Source organism: Periplaneta americana, chromosome 10 (genome assembly GCF_040183065.1).
Source record: "Periplaneta americana isolate PAMFEO1 chromosome 10, P.americana_PAMFEO1_priV1, whole genome shotgun sequence".
NCBI lineage: Eukaryota > Metazoa > Arthropoda > Insecta > Blattodea > Blattidae > Periplaneta > Periplaneta americana.
In genome coordinates, this window is record NC_091126.1 from 44,735,422 (window position 1) to 44,756,898 (window position 21,477).

Sequence of the window (21,477 nt, forward strand, 5' to 3'; positions counted from 1 at the left end):
TGGTTGAGATTTTTCCGGAGTTTTCTCTCAACCCAATATAAGCAAATGCTGGGTAACTTTCGGTGCTGGACCCCGGACTCATTTCACCGGCATTATTATCTTCATCTCATTCAGACGCTAAATAACCTAAGATGTTGATAAAGCGTCATAAAATAACGTACTAAAAATATGACCTGTGGTTGCTGCACACTTATATTCTGTCTTACATTTCTGTCCCACCTGCTTGGAGAAGCCCCTACATCAAAGTTTGATCCTACAGGTACACATCTGTTGTCATCCCACTTCACGAACAGACTTTCACTATTAGTGTCAAATGTATAATCATAGGACTCTCGTACTGCATTCTGTAGTAATTTCGTATCCTGAAGAGTAAAGGCATCCATTCTGTTTTCTCTCTCAGTTTCTGTAAGCCGGAAACCAAGATCCTGAAGGTGGAGCAAAAGGTCTCTACTTATAAAAAAAAATTATCAAATTATGTGTCGTGAGCATGAGGATGTACAATGCAATCGAGTATATTCAGCACAACTCTGCAGCCTAAGACTAAGTCGTGCCTATTACCAACGTGATTTCAGCTGTGTCCTTACCAGAGATTTTTTACACAGGGAATAGAAAACCTCAATGTGATGTTGGCCACAGAATAAATTAGTCAAAAGTGGTGCCATCTGACATAATATTACGAAAGAAAATGAAGCAGTATATCATAAAAAATAAATCCTTGGCGCTACAGCCCATGAAGAGCCAAGACCGACCAGCCGGCTGCTGATCTCACGTCCACATGCCGAAGCAGAAGTGGACGATCATCCAATCAGAATGGAAGTATCGTGTGGTTAGCACGATGATCATCCCAGTCGTTATAGCTGGTTTGCGAAACCGGATTTTCACTACCTATCATAGCTTCCTAAGTGCATCACGATGCTGGGTGGGCACCGGTCCCATACACTGGCCGAAATTTCATGACAATTTCTTCCCCCATGAGGACTCGAACCAGCGTGCATTCCGTAATGCAAGTCCTAGACAGGATGCCTTAGACCACAACGCCACAGCACGGGACAGCAATATATCATACCATTAGAATATTGCATTTTTTCCTGTTTACTGTTATAATATGTTGGTGAAAATAGGATGTACGGTTTTCTTTATTGGTCGAGAAGTATTATTGCACATTTTATAGACCACTGTACTTGGAAGTAAAAAGGAATATTTCCAGTGTTAAAAAATGTATACACTGCAGACGTATACGTATCACATTTATTTCCAATTTAGGGCATACAATAGCACGTTCTGGGGATCGAATAGGTGCTAATCATCTTTCAGATGCTAATCTACTTGCAATAGCACAGTACTACTGCCGACATCACTTGCTGACATCAACTGTTACGGTACAGAGTGCAATGACACACCTTTCTCCACTGTTATTTTCACGTGATATCATAAGTCCCCAGCGGTCTATTTATAGACCGCAGCCGTTTCAATTCATATTGCTCCAATCATTTTACATAAATCTGTGTTTTTCTTGTGCGATGCAATAGTAGTAACCTTGACACTACTACATCACAAACCAATAACAATATCGAGACATTATTATATGGAAAATTAATTATATTCTTTACACAGTGCGACATCATTTTATACCTAACTAATTCGAACTAAGATACCTTAATGAATTCTTATATTTGAAGGAGGATAAAATGTTGGCAAGTTTAGTTAACATCTTTCATGGTATATTTATGATGATCATTAATATTGAATCAATGTGGCGCCAATAAAAAAATCTAATGTAGTCAAATGTGCAAGAGTCTATAAATAGACCACTGGGCGTTAATGGGTTAAGTTGGTTTATTAAATGAATAGCGGACAAATATTTTATAAAAAATATTTTCTAATGCATGAGTCTCCACAGCATATTTCAACATGATATTTTATTTTGTCACTTTCATTTGCTTAAATATATAAATTACGCACACGCGTACACATGCCTTGGTGCTCTTTTCACTGAAGAAAATACTGAATTACCCCAAAAAGATGACAGCTGCTAGATTTAAACACTGCACTGGAGAGGAATGGCATATGAGGATTTACTCCAGATAAGAAGAAAGCTGAACTACTGGAAATTGTGAAGGAACACAAATCACAATTAATTGTGTATGAAATTGCAGCATAATATGGACACAAAATGATCCACCTCCCTGCCTATCATTGCCCTTTTAATTGTATTGAATTAATATGGGCTCAAAATAAATGCTATGTAGAGGACAGAAAAAAAGCATTTAAATTAAAAGATGTTGAAATGTTAAATTGTGAAGCAATGTAAATACTCGAAAAGGGGAGAAAGTCACGTATCATATGTGGGCATTGGAAGAGTGTAAGAATGAAAGGGTGTTATGAAAGAACAGATTGATGAACTGATAATTACATTAGAGGACAGTGACAGTAGCTGCAGTGAAGAGAACGAGGTCCAAAAAGGAGAAGAGACTGGAGATGAAATGGCAGCAACAGATCAAAAAAATCTATATAAGTGTGGAGCCTATCCTCTCCTCTGAAGTCACACAGTAGCCATGCATCACATATGAAGGGTACACGGGAATAACGATCAAGGTCCATTTTAGAAAGTTTCGAGAAAAACGACTTTTAAAGTTTAAGCACTTAATACTTTCTTATGTGTGTATTTAATAGAAACTGATGTAGTGGAATGTCAAGAACGACGATTTCTTCTTACTAGCTAGACCACATGATAGTACTTCCTTTCCACTATAAGATGGCATTATTAACTCAATTTCGCTTTTTGATGGACCTTGATCGTTTTTCCCATGTACCCTTCATATGCAAGCAACAGCAGTACTTTTAAGCAGCAGCAGCAGCAAATTGAATTTGGAGAAAGTTACACAACGCAGAAGTGCTTGCATTGTATTCTTAACCTAACATAATAATTAGAAACATTAAATCGAGACGTTTGAGATGGACAGGGCATGTAGGACATATGGGTGAATCCAGAAATGCATGTGGAGTGTTAGTTGAAAGCCCTGAGGGAAAAAGACCTTTGGGGAGGCCGAGACGTAGATGGGAGGATAATAAAATGGATTTGAGAGAGGTAAGATATGGTGGTAGGAACTGGATTAATCTTCATAGGGACCAATTGTGGGCTTATGTGAGGGTGCCAATGAGCCTCTGGGTTCCTTAAAAGCCATTTGTAAGTAAGAAAGATGCAAAGTATGAGATGCAGCGCAGATCATGTGTATGGATTTAGACGCAGCCATTTCTTGGATTTGAAGTTATTACATTTCTGCCTGCCAGAGCACTGTGCTACCAGCAGTGTGCAGTGGTACAAAAAGTAAATCTAGCGGGACAAAATTAACAGCTTTTATTCTATGCAACATACTTTCATGGACCTAATGTTTAGTAGTTACACATAATGAATTTATTTTGTATATAAACTTGTGTAAAAGAAACTGCTCCATTACAGGGGATGAATTTAGACCAAATTATCAACTTTTCTTCTATCTTAACAGATTTTCTTCAAACTTTATACAGTAGTTACAGGTAACATACTTGTTTTGTGTACAAACTTTCATGACGTTTGTTTAAAAGGAACTACCCCAGTATAGAGGGTGAATTTAGACTAAATTAGTAACTTTTCTATCTTACAGATTTTGATCAAACTTTGTACCTTTTACAAGTAAACATATTTGTTTTGTACGCAAACTCTCATTACGTTTGTGTAAGAGAAAGTACCCCATTATAGGGGGTAAATTTTTATAAAATGTTTTCACTTAATAAATGTTAAACCATTACTTTTTTACTATTATATAAAAATTCAGAACAGTCCATTACATTTATTTTTGGAGGAAACCTGATGTCTCAAACAGGAATAAAATTACTGATGGTGACTCGTATGGAATCTTCCAGAAAAAAGGGTTTACAGTGAATGATTTATGCAATTATGTGAAGGACAAATTAGAATATTACGGCCTTGTTGTTAAGCAAACAAATTTAATGTAAGAAATTTAACTTTTATTTCAAGACTAATTCTGTAACATAAGTGCATAAAAATATTATAAATCAAGTTCAATTAGTTTAATTCGTTCAAATTAACATCCTATTTACTTTTTCATTAGGCTTCTGGTCTCTTTTTGTCGATTTGGTATGATACTGACGAATCTTTTCTTTTTGATTAGGGAAAGTCCCGGTTGCAGGATGCTTTTTTCTTGTCAATCGCCTTGGAAGAAATTAAAAATTACTTCAAAAGGCGCAAGTGGCGCACTTTGCAATTTTAAGCCTCTTATAGCCCTTAAATGTCTCTAGAATATATTACAATTTATTCATACGTTCAGATATGTATTTTTTTAAGTCTGTTTAAAGTTCTAGAATAAAAATAATAATTGAATTTTTTCCTCTAATGAATAGTAGTTAATATCACAGACATACGTATAATTATTATACCAAAAAAGTTACACATCCCTTTATCTTTAAAATCTAGTAAGAGTGGGAAATTCCTCTTATTCACACTTCCTTGCAACCACTAACTACTCTCACAATGACAATAACAGTCTGACACCAGACACGAAGTCAGCATCTAAACATTCAATCTGGAGGCTCAGCCACACGGTATTATTTTAGATTACACTTGTTGAAAGACTGAATCATGATAGGGCGATATGTTCTGAGTAATACTGAACGATTTTTACTTCCATCTTCAGGAGTGGCCGAAATTATTTTTGTCCCACTAGATTCGTGATTTGTACCACTGTGCAAGTGGCCAAACTTGACATGACTGACCTAGCAGTTGTTACCAAAAATTCACTTTCGACAGTGCCTGATGCCCTTAACACCACCAGAATAAATAAATTTATTATTATTATTTTATAACATGGGAATGGTCAATCTACTGTGATTAAGGGTTTACAATGATCATACTGTGACACCTCGGCTACAGCAACAGTAATTAAGTAGAATTTAAAAATGTGATTTATTATTTTTATAACGACACATTTTTAATAAGCAACTCATTTATAGCAACATTGTACATTCTCTAAAAATTCATGTTCTACGTACATTTAATCGAGAATGTTGTTGAAAGGAATTTGTAGGTAGGTGGTAAAGTGACAAAAATATAGTTTTAGTTACATTAGGTTAGGTCACGGTGGCTACAGGCGAGTTAGGATGATCCTTTGCATGTTGGCAATACTGACGCCTATTGTGCATCCCGAATGTTATGTAATGAACGAGGATGAGGGTGTACCAGCCCACCAGCTGCATATGACCCCTCATCCGCTCACCCAATGGGGGCCTCCTACCCTCCCCTGCTATAAGTTCATACTGCCAAAGTGGCCAAGCAGCACAGGATCCACTCCAATGACCCTACCAAGGTGCCGAAGCAACCTTGGAAGTGCTCTTAAGGAATGAATCCTCACAGAGATATTGCGGAGGGTTGAAAACTCAGGAACGGTTGTAGAGAGGACACCCCCTCCTGTAAGTGGATGAAGACATGCGTCTTGACCTGAATAAGGCTATTGAATGAGATGAGAAAGATGAATGATATGATAATCTAAATTATTTTTCTACACTGGAAGGGAACGGAAAATGGACTGTGGCAATGAAAATTCCAACCTGGCATTTGCCTATGTAACTGTGGAAAACCACAGACAAACCACAGTCAGGTTGGTCAGCGCAGGAATCGAACCACGAACCTCCTGAATGCGAGTCCCATGTGATATGCATGAGCCAACTTGCTCGGTTATTGTTTTTAGTTACTATGACAAAACATTTTATGGACCAAAAACTGGAATTCTAAGAAAAGAGGATGAAGTGTTAAGTTAAACTATTCGTGTTGAGTTAAGTTAAACTCTTTGTATCATGGCAACAACCCTTTAAAAATACAACAGCAGGCCAAGTTATCTACCACATTGTAATCCAGACATAAATTCAAACTGTAACTTACATTGAGTTTGCAAACATGTGTTATATAGGAATGTTCACAAAAAGAATTAAAGGTACAATATTCATATATTTACCTCTTACTCCTCAATTACATTCTGAAGAAAGAAGTCCCCATTTCGGCTACTGAAATGCCCTCTTCATTTCCAGGAATTTTATGAGGAAGCCCATCAATCTCTTCACACTGTAATGGAATATATGAAAATTTTAAAATATATTAGCCATTCAGTAAGAATTCAGAAGAGGTCGCTTGCTCTGTTACCAAACACGTCCAGAAGCAATATTGGTGATATGATTAAAAATATCCTGACAAAATAAATTTTACAAAAACAAATATCATGTCCTCCATAACAAAGGGAGTAATGTCTTCTGAATAATTACCATCCATTATAAAGATCATAAAAATAATTCCATTCTTAATAACTGACTCATAAGCATACAGTCATGGACTACATAAACATATAACATGTTACTTTTCCACCAAGGAATGATATACTGATATCATGCTATTGGTATGTACTATATTTAAGCACTACACTACTACTTTTTCAATTGAACGTAAATGGATTATAACATTCTTTATGTTTCTTATAGCCTGAAGTGAAACAAACACTCTCAGAATACGCCTAATATTTTAAGAGGAACTGTATCATGATATTTACATCATGTTTTCAATTATTACATTTCCAAGTGAAATTCCAAGTTTCTTAACATCAACTTATAAAAACTATTTTACACTAATGAACTAAAAACATAGGGCCAGCCTGAGTAAATTCGCAAACTACCTGTTAACCTCTAATATTGTGTTGTGATATGCAATAAACTTTGATTTAGCACAAAGAAGACAGACAAGCCTTTAAGTTCACCCACACCAACTACACTCTTTTGAAATGGTCAAAGATCAAATAAATGTATTGCATGATTGGTGGGTGGATGAAATACATGTTATGTAAACACAAGTGATGATCTGATCGAAGATAATGTTGCAGGCCTATATTGGACTTTCTAAAACTATTATAAATAATATTAAAGCAAAACATAAGACGTTAAGTATTTTTTCTGATGACAATGCAAGAAAAATTAATGAATAGATTATACAATAACTAACATAATTTATGTATGATTTGAGGCTTTCTCGGCGTTGGTTCGCTAATATGTTTTCGCGGGATATCAGCCGAGTTAAGATTTTGGAATGCTCCAAGCTTTCGACTGCTATCTCTGCAGCCATCTTCAGGGAAGTGATGTCCGAACAGAAAGTCGAAAGGTTATATAGATGTGGCTGTCTCAGGTGAAACGGGATTGGTTGGCGGATCGGCCAATCCGGGGCCGGGAATTGTCATCGCTCGTAAGCTCCGCCCCTCCCGGGATTACTGCGTGAAGTTTGGCGGGCGGCGAGCCCTGTTCCGCCGGTTGGAATCGGTTGCCGTCCTCGGTCCGTGATCTTCATGACCTTGATTGTAAGAGGGCCTGAGTTGGTCTAAGGCCGGTGTCCATGCCTGACTGAGCTGGAGTCCACTGTCTCTGTTAAAGTTGTTTTTCTCCAGCTTGATCTCTATGGCCTCCTTGATTGTACGATCCCAGTAGTGGCTTGATTTGTTAATGACCTTGGTGTGGTCAAACAGTATTTTATGCTCCTTTTCTATGCTATGTTGCGCCACTGCAGATTTTTCCGGGTAATACAGCCTCAGGTTCCTCTTATGTTCTTTGATTCTGTCTTCTATTGTGCGGCCAGTCTGCCCTATGTATACTTCGCCACACTCGCATGGAATCTTGTAAATCCCTGGAGTCCTTAAGCCCTGATTGTCTTTAACCTGACGTAGATGACTCCGGATTTTGCTCTGTGGTTTATGGATGGTTTTGATATTAACCTTCTGGAGGATTCTGCTTATTTTGTGTGACACGCTCCCGCAGAATGGAATGAAAGCTTTCTTTGTCGGTTCTTGCTTGCTGTCTAAGTCTATTGTGTTACATCTCGTGGTAACTTGTTTGAGGGCTTTGCTGATGTCTCTCCGGCTGTAGTTGTTTTGCTGTAGTGTTCTACGAAGATGGTCCATTTCTGCAGGCAAGTTGTTGATATCGGAAATGACTATGGCGCGATGTAGTAGACTAGTCAGGACGGACCCTTCGCAGAAGAAGTCCGTCCTGACTAGTCTACTACATCGCGCCATAGTCATTTCCGATATCAACAACTTGCCTGCAGAAATGGACCATCTTCGTAGAACACTACAGCAAAACAACTACAGCCGGAGAGACATCAGCAAAGCCCTCAAACAAGTTACCACGAGATGTAACACAATAGACTTAGACAGCAAGCAAGAACCGACAAAGAAAGCTTTCATTCCATTCTGCGGGAGCGTGTCACACAAAATAAGCAGAATCCTCCAGAAGGTTAATATCAAAACCATCCATAAACCACAGAGCAAAATCCGGAGTCATCTACGTCAGGTTAAAGACAATCAGGGCTTAAGGACTCCAGGGATTTACAAGATTCCATGCGAGTGTGGCGAAGTATACATAGGGCAGACTGGCCGCACAATAGAAGACAGAATCAAAGAACATAAGAGGAACCTGAGGCTGTATTACCCGGAAAAATCTGCAGTGGCGCAACATAGCATAGAAAAGGAGCATAAAATACTGTTTGACCACACCAAGGTCATTAACAAATCAAGCCACTACTGGGATCGTACAATCAAGGAGGCCATAGAGATCAAGCTGGAGAAAAACAACTTTAACAGAGACAGTGGACTCCAGCTCAGTCAGGCATGGACACCGGCATTAGACCAACTCAGGCCCTCTTACAATCAAGGTCATGAAGATCACGGACCGAGGACGGCAACCGATTCCAACCGGCGGAACAGGGCTCGCCGCCCGCCAAACTTCACGCAGTAATCCCGGGAGGGGCGGAGCTTACGAGCGATGACAATTCCCGGTCCCGGATTGGCCGATCCGCCAACCAATCCCGTTTCACCTGAGACAGCCACATCTATATAACCTTTCGACTTTCTGTTCGGACATCACTTCCCTGAAGATGGCTGCAGAGATAGCAGTCGAAAGCTTGGAGCATTCCAAAATCTTAACTCGGCTGATATCCCGCGAAAACATATTAGCTAACATAATTTAATTACTTAGCTCAAGGAACATTAAATCCAGAGGTAGGATATGGGCAGGTATGTAGCAAATATGGACGAATCCAGATATGGATATAGGCCTAGTGTGTTAGTTGGGAGGCCGGAGGGAATAAGACCTTTGGGGAGGCTGAGACGTAGATGGGAGAATATTCAAATGGATTTGAGGGAGGTGGGATATGATCGTAGAGCTGGATTAATCTTGTATAGGATAGGGACTGATTGCAGGCTTATGTGAGGGCGGGAATGAACCTCCGGGTTCCTTAAAAGCTGTAAATAAGTAAGCTCATGACGTACCTACAACCCCTCATAGAAAATAAGCAGTAGATGGTGTAGGGGAAACTTTTTTCATTGGATTATTTTAAAATGTTTATCAACTGTGACAGTTATCTAATGCCTGAGTGAGATGAAGGTAATAAAGCTAGCGAACTAAGTCCAGGGTCCAGTGCTGAAAGTTACCTAGCATTTCCTTTTTCTTTCCTATTCTGCACCAACACAGTACTGTAACTGGGAGAACTGTATCATCAGAGCCTGATTTACACCAAGTTTGGCAGGAGGTGAACAACAGTGATTCAGAAAGTTATACTAATTTAAGGTCAATGTTACTTATGTCCCACCCACTATAAAGACATAGGCCAATTTACACATATTTAGTATAACTTGTTGCTTCTTTGCTAGGTTAGGTTTGGTTAGTTTAGGTTTTTGTTATAGCCTACCTTACATATACGATTATAGCGCAACATTGGCAGCGATAAAAGTGAAATATTTGTTCAGTGGGCATTGGATACTCTACATTCACCTAATTTAATAGCCATTCAGAAATTATCCAAAGTGACATAATGATGTATATGCAGACAAATATTGAAGGGTACTGTGAGATGAAGAGGATTTTAAAAGGCGATATTAAGGGAGGCCAATACCTACTTATGAAGCAAGTTGGTCAGAGCAAAACACAGACAAAACACGTACGTGGTAGTTAGTCAAGAAGATTTGGAAGACTATGACAGCATTCAAGTTTACTAAATGACAACAAACTTTTCAAAGACATTTTCAAATTGGAAACAACAAAAATTCGTAGTAAAAGTTTTAAAAGTGACAAGGTTACTAACACAACTTCACCTAAAGCAAGTCGGAAATAGGATTTACTATAAATTTTCAAAGAAAATTCCTGGACTTCAGACTAACAATTTACACCACCTCCAAAACAATCTACCCCACCACAGATAAGAAACACTGAAACTAGAAGCAATACCAAGCTGATACAGCAGTGACTGGTTAGCAAATTTTAAAATGCTCACTCTTTGCTTCAATGTTACCAAAATAGTTTTATTACCTACACAATTGTACATTAAAAGCAAACTTTAAATTGTATTAAATTATATACAATTTTTGCTGTTGAGACTTCTTGCTTCATACATAATGTCCCTTCTCTAACATGTCAAACATTAAACATATCTTTTTGTAGCCTACAACAAATGTAAAACCTCTTCACCCATATATAAAAAAACAAATTTGATATTCTAGAAGGTTTAAAAAGAAATTCCTTCAAAATTAACAGAAAAACTTCAAAACTCAATGAACTAATATTGTGATGTCCAAAATGAGATCCCATCTGTAACAAACTTTGAAAGTGATATAACACAATAACCATCAAATAGACAATTTTTAGCGTAATAATTGAAATGATAATACACACGTTTATCAAATAAATGAAATATCAATTTATGCATTCCCTGGAATAGCAACTTAACTTATGTTATGTCATTTTTCCATTCCCAGCACATATTGAAACCTTAAAAACACATCTCCCTCCTGACAAAATATTACTTTCCTCCAACAAAGTGCCCTCTCTAGAAACATTTGAATGTCATGCTGCGCAATGCTATTACACCAGATCTAAATGTTGATGCTCTATATCTCAAATTCAAGATTTTGTAGTTAAGTTCTTATTCTGGAGAACACATTTTCACTTTGATATGGCTTTAATATACACTTTTAAAAATTTTAAATTTATCTCTGAATATCATATCTGTAACGATGGAATGGTAGCACTGTATTATATGTTCATAAAATATTGTAAGAACTATGTATATAAAAACTATTTTTTTTACATTAAAAACTATGAAAAGATGTTCGCAGTTTATAATACGATTCAAATATTATACTAGCTTGTTATGCAACAGAATCATCAAAGCAATAAATCCAAGGGAAGCAAAATTCCATTATAGGTATTAACTCACAAGCACAAAGATTTTGAAACTAATGTCAGCATGTGAGGAAACCCAGTTCGCACTGTTTACCATGTTAAGTTAAGCTACAAAAGTATTTATGACTTGGTTTCTACTCGAGCCATATGCATTGTAAACAAAAGAAAAATTGAATGCCGACACCAATTTCGCACTGAAACAATGGTGGAAATTTGCTTTGAAAGTGGTGGCCAGCAGAGAGGAGTAGGCAGGCAGAATCACTCCATCAAATTGGAAGGTGTACATGGCAGTACATACACCTTATTTTCGTGCGTTCCCTTACTTATAACAGAGAAAAGGCGAGTCTTCGTAAGTCTGAACCAGTGATAGGTTAGGTTAGGTTAGGTTTTGGTATGTTTTGCATATACTCTCAATTGTCTAAGAATGTGCCTTTTTTCTGAGGCATACCAGACCTTGCGAAAACTTGCTTTTCCTCTATGATCCGTAAGGAAACACATGGAAATGAGATGTGAGTTGCAACTCCCTGCTGCCTACACTTTCCACTTCGACAGAGTAATCCTGCCCGCCCACCAACAACTGTCAGCCACCACTTTCACAGCAAATTTTCACCTTTATTCCAATGCGAAATGTGTGTCAGCACTCAATTTTTCTTTTGCTCATGGTGCATATAACTCGACTAGAAACTAAGTGGACTATGTAAATGAATTTATACCTTAATGTGGTAATGCAATTTTAAAGGAATACCAGTAGTTTAATTATTCGTGACAAGAAAGATTGGTATGCATCTAGTTGCAAATTTTGCACGCAAGTAAATATTTCTGAGAGAAAAAAAATGTAATATTCCTAAGCTGTGTAATGGAGTGAACTTCCAAAATGCACTATATACAAAATTAAACAAAAAAAAAAATGCTTTAATAATTTTTAATGTAAGCCTCCATATTATACGTATGATTTTCTTGAATGGCTGAAAAGTTGATTACACTAGGGAAATGCGTACATAATTTACTACAAAAATTGATCGGAAAGCAATAATTTTCACTTCAATTTTAAAAAAATATAATCGAATGTAATTTTAAAATTTGTAATTTACAATTCATGTTTTGATTTCAGATAAGTCAGTTATTAAATACAATAAATAATGTTTTAATTTTTCAATCTTATAATATCAATTTAATATTAACATTTGCTATTACATGTTAAAATGTAAAAACATTTTCGCCCTTTTATGGCATCATCAGATACAATTTGCTCCGATATCTAAATTACATCATGGAAATAAATATAAGAGAAAACAAAAATTCCACTATGTAATTTTGATATCGTACAAGCAAACTGTATCTGATGATGCCGTAAAAGGTGAAAACGTTTATACATTATTTTAACATTTAACATTAGCAAATAACCATCAAATTAAACAATTCTGTGCTGTTATAATACAATTAAACTGATAATACATAATATGTATGATTAATTAATAAAATATTAATTTTACTGTGATACCATTGTATTATACACTTTAGAAGTAAAATTTTATCACATATTAATATTAAAATGGATTTGAGGGAGGTGGGTTATGATGGTAGGGACTGAATTAATCTTGCTAAAGATAGGGACCAATGGCGAGCTTGTGTGAGGGCGGCAATGAACCTCTAGGTTCCTTAAAACCATAAGTAAGCAAGCTATTCAGTAGGGTACTCTTAATCTCCAAAGTTGTCTCAAGTTTTCTATGCAAATATTTCAGCCACTGTCTATACCATTACATGAACAAGTTCAATCGTATAACATTTCCAGCATTTATACTTACTAAAAGCATTTATACTTACAAATGCCTTTAAAGAACTGAGAAGTTCATTGCCACCCTCACATAAGCCTGCCAAAGCACTACTTCAATTATATACAACTAAAATCATTAAGTAATTCCTCTCAAACCAAATATGTTTGGAAACACAGTTACAGTAACCAGATACTGTCAATGAAAAATAGGACACTAGTTTTAACAAAGTAAAAGAAACATTAAATTATTTTTCTTATACACTTCTCAAAAGTTAACACAACATATCACACTGAATAGGCTAACCCACATAATATAAAAAAAATACGAAACTATGTAGCCTACATAGCATATGTTGGAAGAGGAAAGTCGAAGATGTGCCCGATCACTAGGGTAATACAGTGAAACCTGTTCAAATCGGAACCTGAATAATCCGGAATCCTGTCTATTTCGGAACAATTTATTGGTCCCGGCAAAAATTTGTATGTATTATGTGTAATTTTTCCTGAATAAAACGGAAACTGTCCAACGCAGAAACAGAAACTGTCTGCTACTGTTCAAAACGGAAATAATATTTTGGACACACTATATTTTGAAACAGCGTGTAATTTCAAGGAATATACGAAATATGTAGGTCACTAAGATAAAAACAAGTTTTGTTTGCAAAATTCTAGAGGGTGCGAGGTGTGTTGGCCTGTCGGTCATAAATTTTATTACCTGTTGACTAGGCAGACGAGTCCCTTCAAAGATTTTCAATTCTTCACACTGTAGCCTGTCGTAGCTGAACAGAGCGCAAGTGTAGAGATTTCCTGGTAAAAAAAAAGTTGCATAAAATGTGGCATTAACATTAAGTGATGAAGTAAAAGTTATCGAGATAAAGGAAAATTAGAAACAAGGTCTATGTGAAATAATATAGAAGTACAGTTGTGGAAAACTCAGGTGTGACACTTTAAAAAATAAAGATCATAATGAGTTAGTGGCGTGCGGCCAATATTGGTGACACAAAAGGAACCAGAAAGCAACTGTTTATGTGAAAATAAATGAACTGTTGTGGGAGTGGGTTCTTCATGACCTTTCAAAGAACAAGTCAATTTCTGGATCTATTCTGCAAAGCAAGCTATTGAACTGGGAAAGAAATTAAATAAACCAGAATTCAAGGCTTCTAATAGATGATTCCTAGTCCAATTAATTAATATTGTGCAGTGATATGCAGTACAGTATTAGAGTATAGTGTTAGATATTAAATAGAATGAGATTAGTAAACTATAGTAATGTTTAATGACTAATGAGTGAGTTATGATAATATTTATACAGAAAATGAGATTTTAATCAAGATGATTCACCAACGTAATAAGCGTCAGAAAGCTGATTTAATGTGATGAGTGTTAAATGGAATATTTTGTACTTCTTGCAGTTTGGGGCATGCCATTTTGTTTCTCATGTATATGAATGACAAAATATTCCATTTTAATGTCACACCTGAATAATACGGAAACCTGTCCACAACGGAAAAAAAAATTAGGACCATGTCACTTCCGTCTTGAACAGGTTTCACTGTATTTCTCACTATGTTTGATGTATTATCCCCACTGACCGCAATCTTGAGTAAATTATTTTCTTTTAGAAATATACCAAACACTTATTGCATATTTTACCTCTAAAATTATGTAGCACATGTAGCTCATAGTCAAATCAACATACAGTTTATTCCAAACCTCAGTACAAGTTTTAAAATAGTGCACATAATTCTCCAAAGTTTACATTTGGTCTATTATGGCTCAAAAGATTTACTAAACCTATGTTACGAAAATTAGTTCAAGTGAAATACCATTTTGTCAATACTATGCCAATGCTCACTCATAAACACTGGTAAATTCGCTGTTTATTTCACTTTTATATCATTCATTCTACATGGTAGAGAAAAATAGTTCAGTCAGAAAGAGTGAAACTGCGATGTTTGTTGCAAACAAAATAATTTTTTTTGCAAATTTATTTTGCATTCTTCATCAGGTTTTTAATATATACAAGTATTTATTTATTTGGGTATTCTTTAGATCATTTCCCACTGATTGGCTTTAGGCACAATTAAAAATTTGCAGTAGGATATGAAAATACCATACAAGATCTTTATACGTTATAATGCAGTAACAGACGAACTAGTGATGGAAAAAAATAGTAACAATGTAGAAGAGAATATCAATAGCAATAAAGAGAGAAATATGGTAGAAGTGAACAGTGCTGAAAGGATTAAACAAGTCATGGAAAGTGGCAACGGATGAAATGAGGGAAAAAAATGGATATACTAGTAAATGAGATAAGTAAGGGATGGTTGCGAGGACACAGGCCATAAGATGAATGTTTCGAAACCTAGTAAATGGAAATAGTGTTGTTATAGTGAACAGTAAAGGGAAATAGTGTTAATATAGTAAAGAGCAAAGGGGAATAGTGTTAATATAGTAAAGAGTAAAGGGGATTAGTATTAATATAGTAAAGAGTTGAGGGGAATAGTGTTAATATAGTGTTTTGTTTAAGTTATGTAAACTGAGTTGATAGTCGAGAACAAAAGTGGTATTTGATCTGTTGAGTAGAGAAATTCATAATTTTAATAATAGGAACAGAGGTGAGAAAATTAGATGAGGAAGAAAAGTAATGAAATGGCAAATAATGTAATGAGTTATGGTAGTTCCTAAAAACAGGAATGTGAAGGTGCAACATGATATTATAAATGCTATTTGACTAATGATATGTTATAAGTAGACTTCGGATTTTAGGTAAAAGCCTATTTTAATCCTTAAAAGACGAGTTCATAAAAACTTGCAAGTACATGTTTCATATAAAACTATGCCTAAAATTGGTATTTTAATAGCACCTAAAAATGCCTATTTTGACCTATTAAGTATGCTTTATCTCTAATAGGTCAAAACACCTATTCTGCCCTCCCAAGCCGAAAGGGCGTAACTCAAGGATTTTCTGAAAATCACTTTTGGAAATAATTGGATAGTTCAGATGGTAATGTATCTATTTCCTAAAGGAAATGGCCGTTTCTCAATAAACTGTGCCTTTAAAATGTGATTTAATGAAAGCCATATCTCAAAATTAATATGAATTCCTAAGCGAATTTGGCGGAAGTTCATTTTTCTAAGCAAAAAGGCCGTTTCTCAGACATACGTTCTTTTCGCTTAGTATTTCTTATTTGCCATTCTAGTCAAATTAGACGTAACTGCATTAGTAACAAATCCTTCGTGTTTTAATCTGTTTTCAGCAATGTAATCGTCACTACCCGAATGCTCATTTCCCATAGTTTAAACATAGTTCTTATAATTAATTCATTGTTGATCATGAAAATTAATATACAAGATGTATTCCGATTAATTTTTCTAGCTTATTATTGAAAACATGTCACAATTTTCATTTGCTTGTTAGTTGTTATGTAGTCAAGACACGGAATATTGATTCTACTCAACCTTATTTTAGAAACGCCATTATAATCACCATGTAAGTAAAATAATATATATTTTTATCACTATTGGACTGATAGTTCATATGCACAAATATTTTAGAGGCAACGAAATGGACAATGAAATTATTTCATTTAATCCTACCATATCACATTAGTACATTACCGGAGGGAACATGCACCTAATCGTCTTTATTTACCAAGTGATATAACTCTGACTGCCATGCACCATGATTTTATTACTCAGAATGTTAATTACAAATGTTCATATGAAAATTACAGAATGGTAGCCAGTGAAATGGACATATCTTTTGCTAAACTGTGAAATCTTCAATGTGCATAATAATTGCCACACAAAGGAAAATTTGGACACTAATTTTTAAACTTGTAAAATGTGGAAAACATATCGAGAGCATCAAAATCTCGGGCCAAATACAGAGAAGATGCTGAAAAAATTGAAGAGGTTAACAAAATAATTTATTATGCAGATCTTCAAAAAGTTATCTTGTTGCCAAGACTGGACACATTTAAGGTAGCTATATTCACAAATGCTTGACTGTCTACATCAGAGCTTCGTTCCTGTTGGAAAAAACAAAAAATGTGCAAGACATTTGCAGTTGTATGGCACGAGGCTCTCTTTAAAAGGAGCAAAGAAGAAATCGTAAGCATTTCCTACAATTTTTTCAAGTACAAGAGAGATTGTTCAAAATTACTCTATGGTTGGACAACTGCACGGTCCAGAACAAAAATTGGACATTCTTTTCATTTTTTTTTTTACATTGTTAATTCAAATGAAGCAAGTACTAATGAAATTTTGATAAGATATTTTGAACCAGGCCATTCGTTTACGCCTTTTGATCCTTTCATCACAAAGTAGAACAGTCAGTGAAAAAGACGTGGATATAAAGTATATGATTTTGCAGACTTTGTAGATGCAGTAAAAGCAGCATCTTACTAGACTGAGGTATTGCCAGTGGAGCTTCAGTATTTTTTTCATTTGGTCTGACTACTCATCACAATATGAATTGAACCTGATTCATTCAAGAACCTGTCTGCATGATATGGATGAAATATCGGTTTCCAGAGGATCCTACAGTATGCAGTACAAAAATGACTTTGATGGTACATCATTCAACATAAATTTCCTGACTGGAAAAATAAACTGAAGGAAGGAACAGTTACCACGTCCTGAGCAGCAACGAAAATTCTTGGATTCCCTGCTTAAAAAAAGTGTCATAATTCGTAATTTGGGTGGAATAATGAAAAACAGACTGACATTTTGGGAGAATCTTTCAGTAAATGATGACTAAAATTTTATTATGTTCAAGTATCAATTATTTGGTATTAACTAACTTTTCAGTGTTTTGTTATTTTTTTAGTTAATTTATTTACCTCAGTAATTTACGTAGAAGTATTTTGTGAACTGTGTACCTTAGTAAATATAACCAAACATTTATTTTCAACTTCAATGTTGTACCTTTGTATCATTAATATAGACTATTAACAGAATGATTTGTAAATAAATTGCTGTCTCTTCACTAATTTTCTAGATAATATTTGTCTTAGATTGCAGTATTTTTTACAATACTGCTATGCGGTATGTGTTGTAATTTATTAAAATAATAAAAATAATTAATAAAATAAAACAGAATTAATTTCACTTACTGGTTTTTTATGTACACTATGAGATACGCCTAATTTGCTAAGTATCGGTATATCAGTATCTTCAACAATTAATACTTAGCAAATTAGGCGTTACTCAAATTGCCCACAAAAATGTAAGCTAATAAGTCTAAAAATTTGTATTCTATATATTTTGAATATATTTCAATAATGAATATGCTGAAAATTCCAATAAATTAACTTTAAAAGTAGGCGCGCTTTGATCATTCACTAAATCCTCAATACTGAAAAATATTAAAGTTTTGAGATACGGCCTTTTGGCTTGGGAGGGCAGCATTCTTATTTCGAAATTTGTATTTTAAATTCCGAATGTGTTCCTGGATCTGTTGGAAATAAAGTCCGGGATAAAATGGAGCAAGTTCTGCAGAGAAATGTAGGACTGAAGGACCTGCGTACTGCTTCAGATATCCTAACAGGGAAGAACACGGATTTACAAAGTAACATTCCTTCCAAGTAGTGTCAAAATTGCGCTATACTGGAGAATTAGCACGGTCACTTTGAACCGTGCCGTTACGTTTACCACCAAATTTAAGTAAATACACAATGTCACCAACATAAGAACATGACGTTGGTGTGTGGCGTAGTTGGCGGGAGAAATTTTTTCTCTCTCTGTCTACCTCCTTCGTTCTGAACATTATTGAGAGATAGCACCACTGTTAGCGACAATGTGTATTTGCGTAAATATTGCGAGTAAATTATGACGAGTGCCTTAGATGAGAGGCTCGGGACAGAAACAGTTTTGCTGTAGCGCATGCGCGGACCTCTCATGCAGTGGGAGCGTGATCCTTACTTGAATTTATTTTTGTGTGTACTTGCAGATTAAATGATTGAGATCCCTTCTTGCTCCGGTTACAGGCCTTGCATTTACGAAGGTTATGTTATGTTAGGTTAGCTTAGATTAGCTTAGCTTAGGTTAGGTTAGATTAGCTTTGGTTAGGTTAGATTAGTTTTGGTTAGGTTAGGTTAGCTTAGCTTTGGTTAGGTTAGGTTAGCTTTGGTTAGGTTAGGTTAGCTTTGGTTAGGTTAGGTTAGGTTAGCTTTGGTTAGATTAGCTTGATTTGATTCGTCCATGTAGTAGTTAAAATTATATAATATGACAGATTTTGATTCGTAATATTGTTAAAAAATAATAGGCCTATAATGAAAGCGGTGAATAATTTCATGGTCCTTAAATTTTTTTTCGTAAAAGGCTGGGTATTTTTCTATAGGCCAGAAATAAAACAGCAACGCCGTCATAATTACGTACTTTACGCTTTGGCGAACATTAACCGGAAATTTACTTTCCGTCATTTTAATTGTATTCCGTGAAACACACCTTTTTTCCTGTTAATTTCCTTGTGATAACCTACTTTATTATCTTATTACATCTTCATTTTCTTTTAATGCATTCAAAAAAACCGCCGTTGTACTACATAAAACCTTGAACTTGACTAATGGAGTGAATTATTTAAGAATATAGTCGCGAATTTGACTACCACCATTTCGATTATATTTTGTTTGATACGGCTCGGTACGGCCCGGTGACTAGTGGCCAGCGAGTAGGGTCGACTATCGATATTGGTCTGCCGTGGGTATTATCCAGTTGTTCCCAAAATTGAAATACGCTCCTGTTGCTTCAGTGGATGTGGAGCGTTGATTTTCAGCATACAAATTTGTGTTGAGTGACAGATGGCATTCTTTTTAGTTGAAAATTTAGAAAAAGTATTAGTAATTTATACAAGCTAATTATAGACATTAACGGACAAGGCTTGGTAAAAATTGATTATATTTAACTTGTTTGTGTACTGAATTTTGTCTAAAACTTATTTTTCACATTTAATTGTTTAGTTTATGTATAACTAGTTAGATATTTGTTGTTCTTGTACTTTTAGTAGTAGTGGTGGTAACAGTGTATAAGCATTTAAAGTTATTAAATTCTAGCAGTGAATTCCTGATGATTACAAGACGTTATTTAAATTTTGTGAAACATTAAAGATCTCTGCTGGGAAATTTCAGAACACGGATGCCTTCCTTTCCCTCTTACTTCAAAATTCCAACCTTGTCCACACAAAATAAATTATTTTCACTGAAAAGTGCCTTTTCGTAATCATGATGATGCGCATTTGACAAACACAGACAAATCTGCTCTTCTTAGTATCTGAAGATATAATTGTCAGTGAGGAATCCGTATACTGAAATTTTCCCTGAAACACCCATAATTCGAACAATTCTGTTCTTAAAAAATATGAAATGCTTTAATATTCAATTCCATCTGCAAAAAATATTCCTTACAAATTTCGCGATTTTCACTTCCAAAACCACAAGAACTACCTATGTGTTAGTTTACCGGCAGTGTCAATATTCCCGCTTTCCTAAAATGTCCAACTAGGCCCACTGTACTTGAAATGATTTGATTTTTCCTTCGCTATTAGCATGTTTTGATACAGAAATATTGCATCCTTCTCAATTCCGAGATAAAAAAACCCATTCAAGCACAAGCTAAAGCGAACTGAAAAAGTGCTGCCGCCTTTCTTCAGTCACACGTCAGTTTATTACCTGCTGCCGGCGGCCATAATGATTTGCCCTCAACTGTCAACTCTAATTTACCTAGTGTGATAATAATAATGACTCACCACGAAATTCGCCAGTTACCACAATAGATTTCGCAAAGAAAGACTTTTATGACGTATATTTGAAATGAAAAGTAATTTTTATTGATAGCATCCTAGCAGCTAGTCTTCACGATCTATTACGCCTACTCATGACAAAGAACTGTCGGTGCACCGAACTGTCAATTTGCCACGTAACATTTAATTTACCAAGGATAATACCATTCACATACAACGTTCTCTTTCAACTTAAAGACTACCAAGTAACCGTCAATAAGAACAACAAACAATGTGTTTAAATTTTCTAATATTACCAAATCTTTAAAGCAAACGCTTACCAGCTCAATCAGAAGACGCTCAACACTTTTCTTCCACATCCACACCCAACGCTACATTAACATTGTAGCCACATAGCAAAAATAGAATTCCCCCATCCAGGGCAGGATTTCCCCAAAATTAGGATATTTTTATAAACATTTCCCAACTGCTTTTACGATATCGGTCAATAATTTCACACATATCGTATAATAATAATAATAATAATAATAATAATAATAATAATAATAAATTCCAGATAAGACTATTGAGGTAAACAAAAGGGTGGAGTAAGTGCCTTTTCGTATTCCAGTTACCTTGATCAAAGCATGCGTGGCTAGTGTCGATGTAGCGCGCTAGAAATTAGTTCGCTATTCCTTATCAAGGTGTTGGTAGTTTA

The 21,477-nt window shown here is 35.4% G+C and overlaps 1 protein-coding gene across 6 annotated transcripts in view; it reads right to left on the reverse strand.

Moving 5' to 3' along the window:
- The window catches only part of LOC138707625 (uncharacterized), a 50,442-nt gene extending 29,256 nt beyond the window's left edge, over positions 1-21,186 (reverse strand). For 4 of the 6 annotated variants that reach the window (XR_011334298.1, XR_011334296.1, XR_011334295.1 and 1 more), the window contains exons 1-3: positions 21,101-21,186; positions 13,752-13,843; positions 6,009-6,115 (exon numbers count right to left, since the gene is read on the reverse strand). The gene's annotated coding sequence lies outside the window, so the exon portion shown is untranslated. The remainder of the gene's footprint in view (positions 1-6,008; positions 6,116-13,751; positions 13,844-21,100) is intronic. The other 2 variants (XR_011334297.1, XM_069837290.1) reach the window with 2 other exon arrangements.
- Between the last annotated feature and the right edge of the window lie 291 nt (positions 21,187-21,477).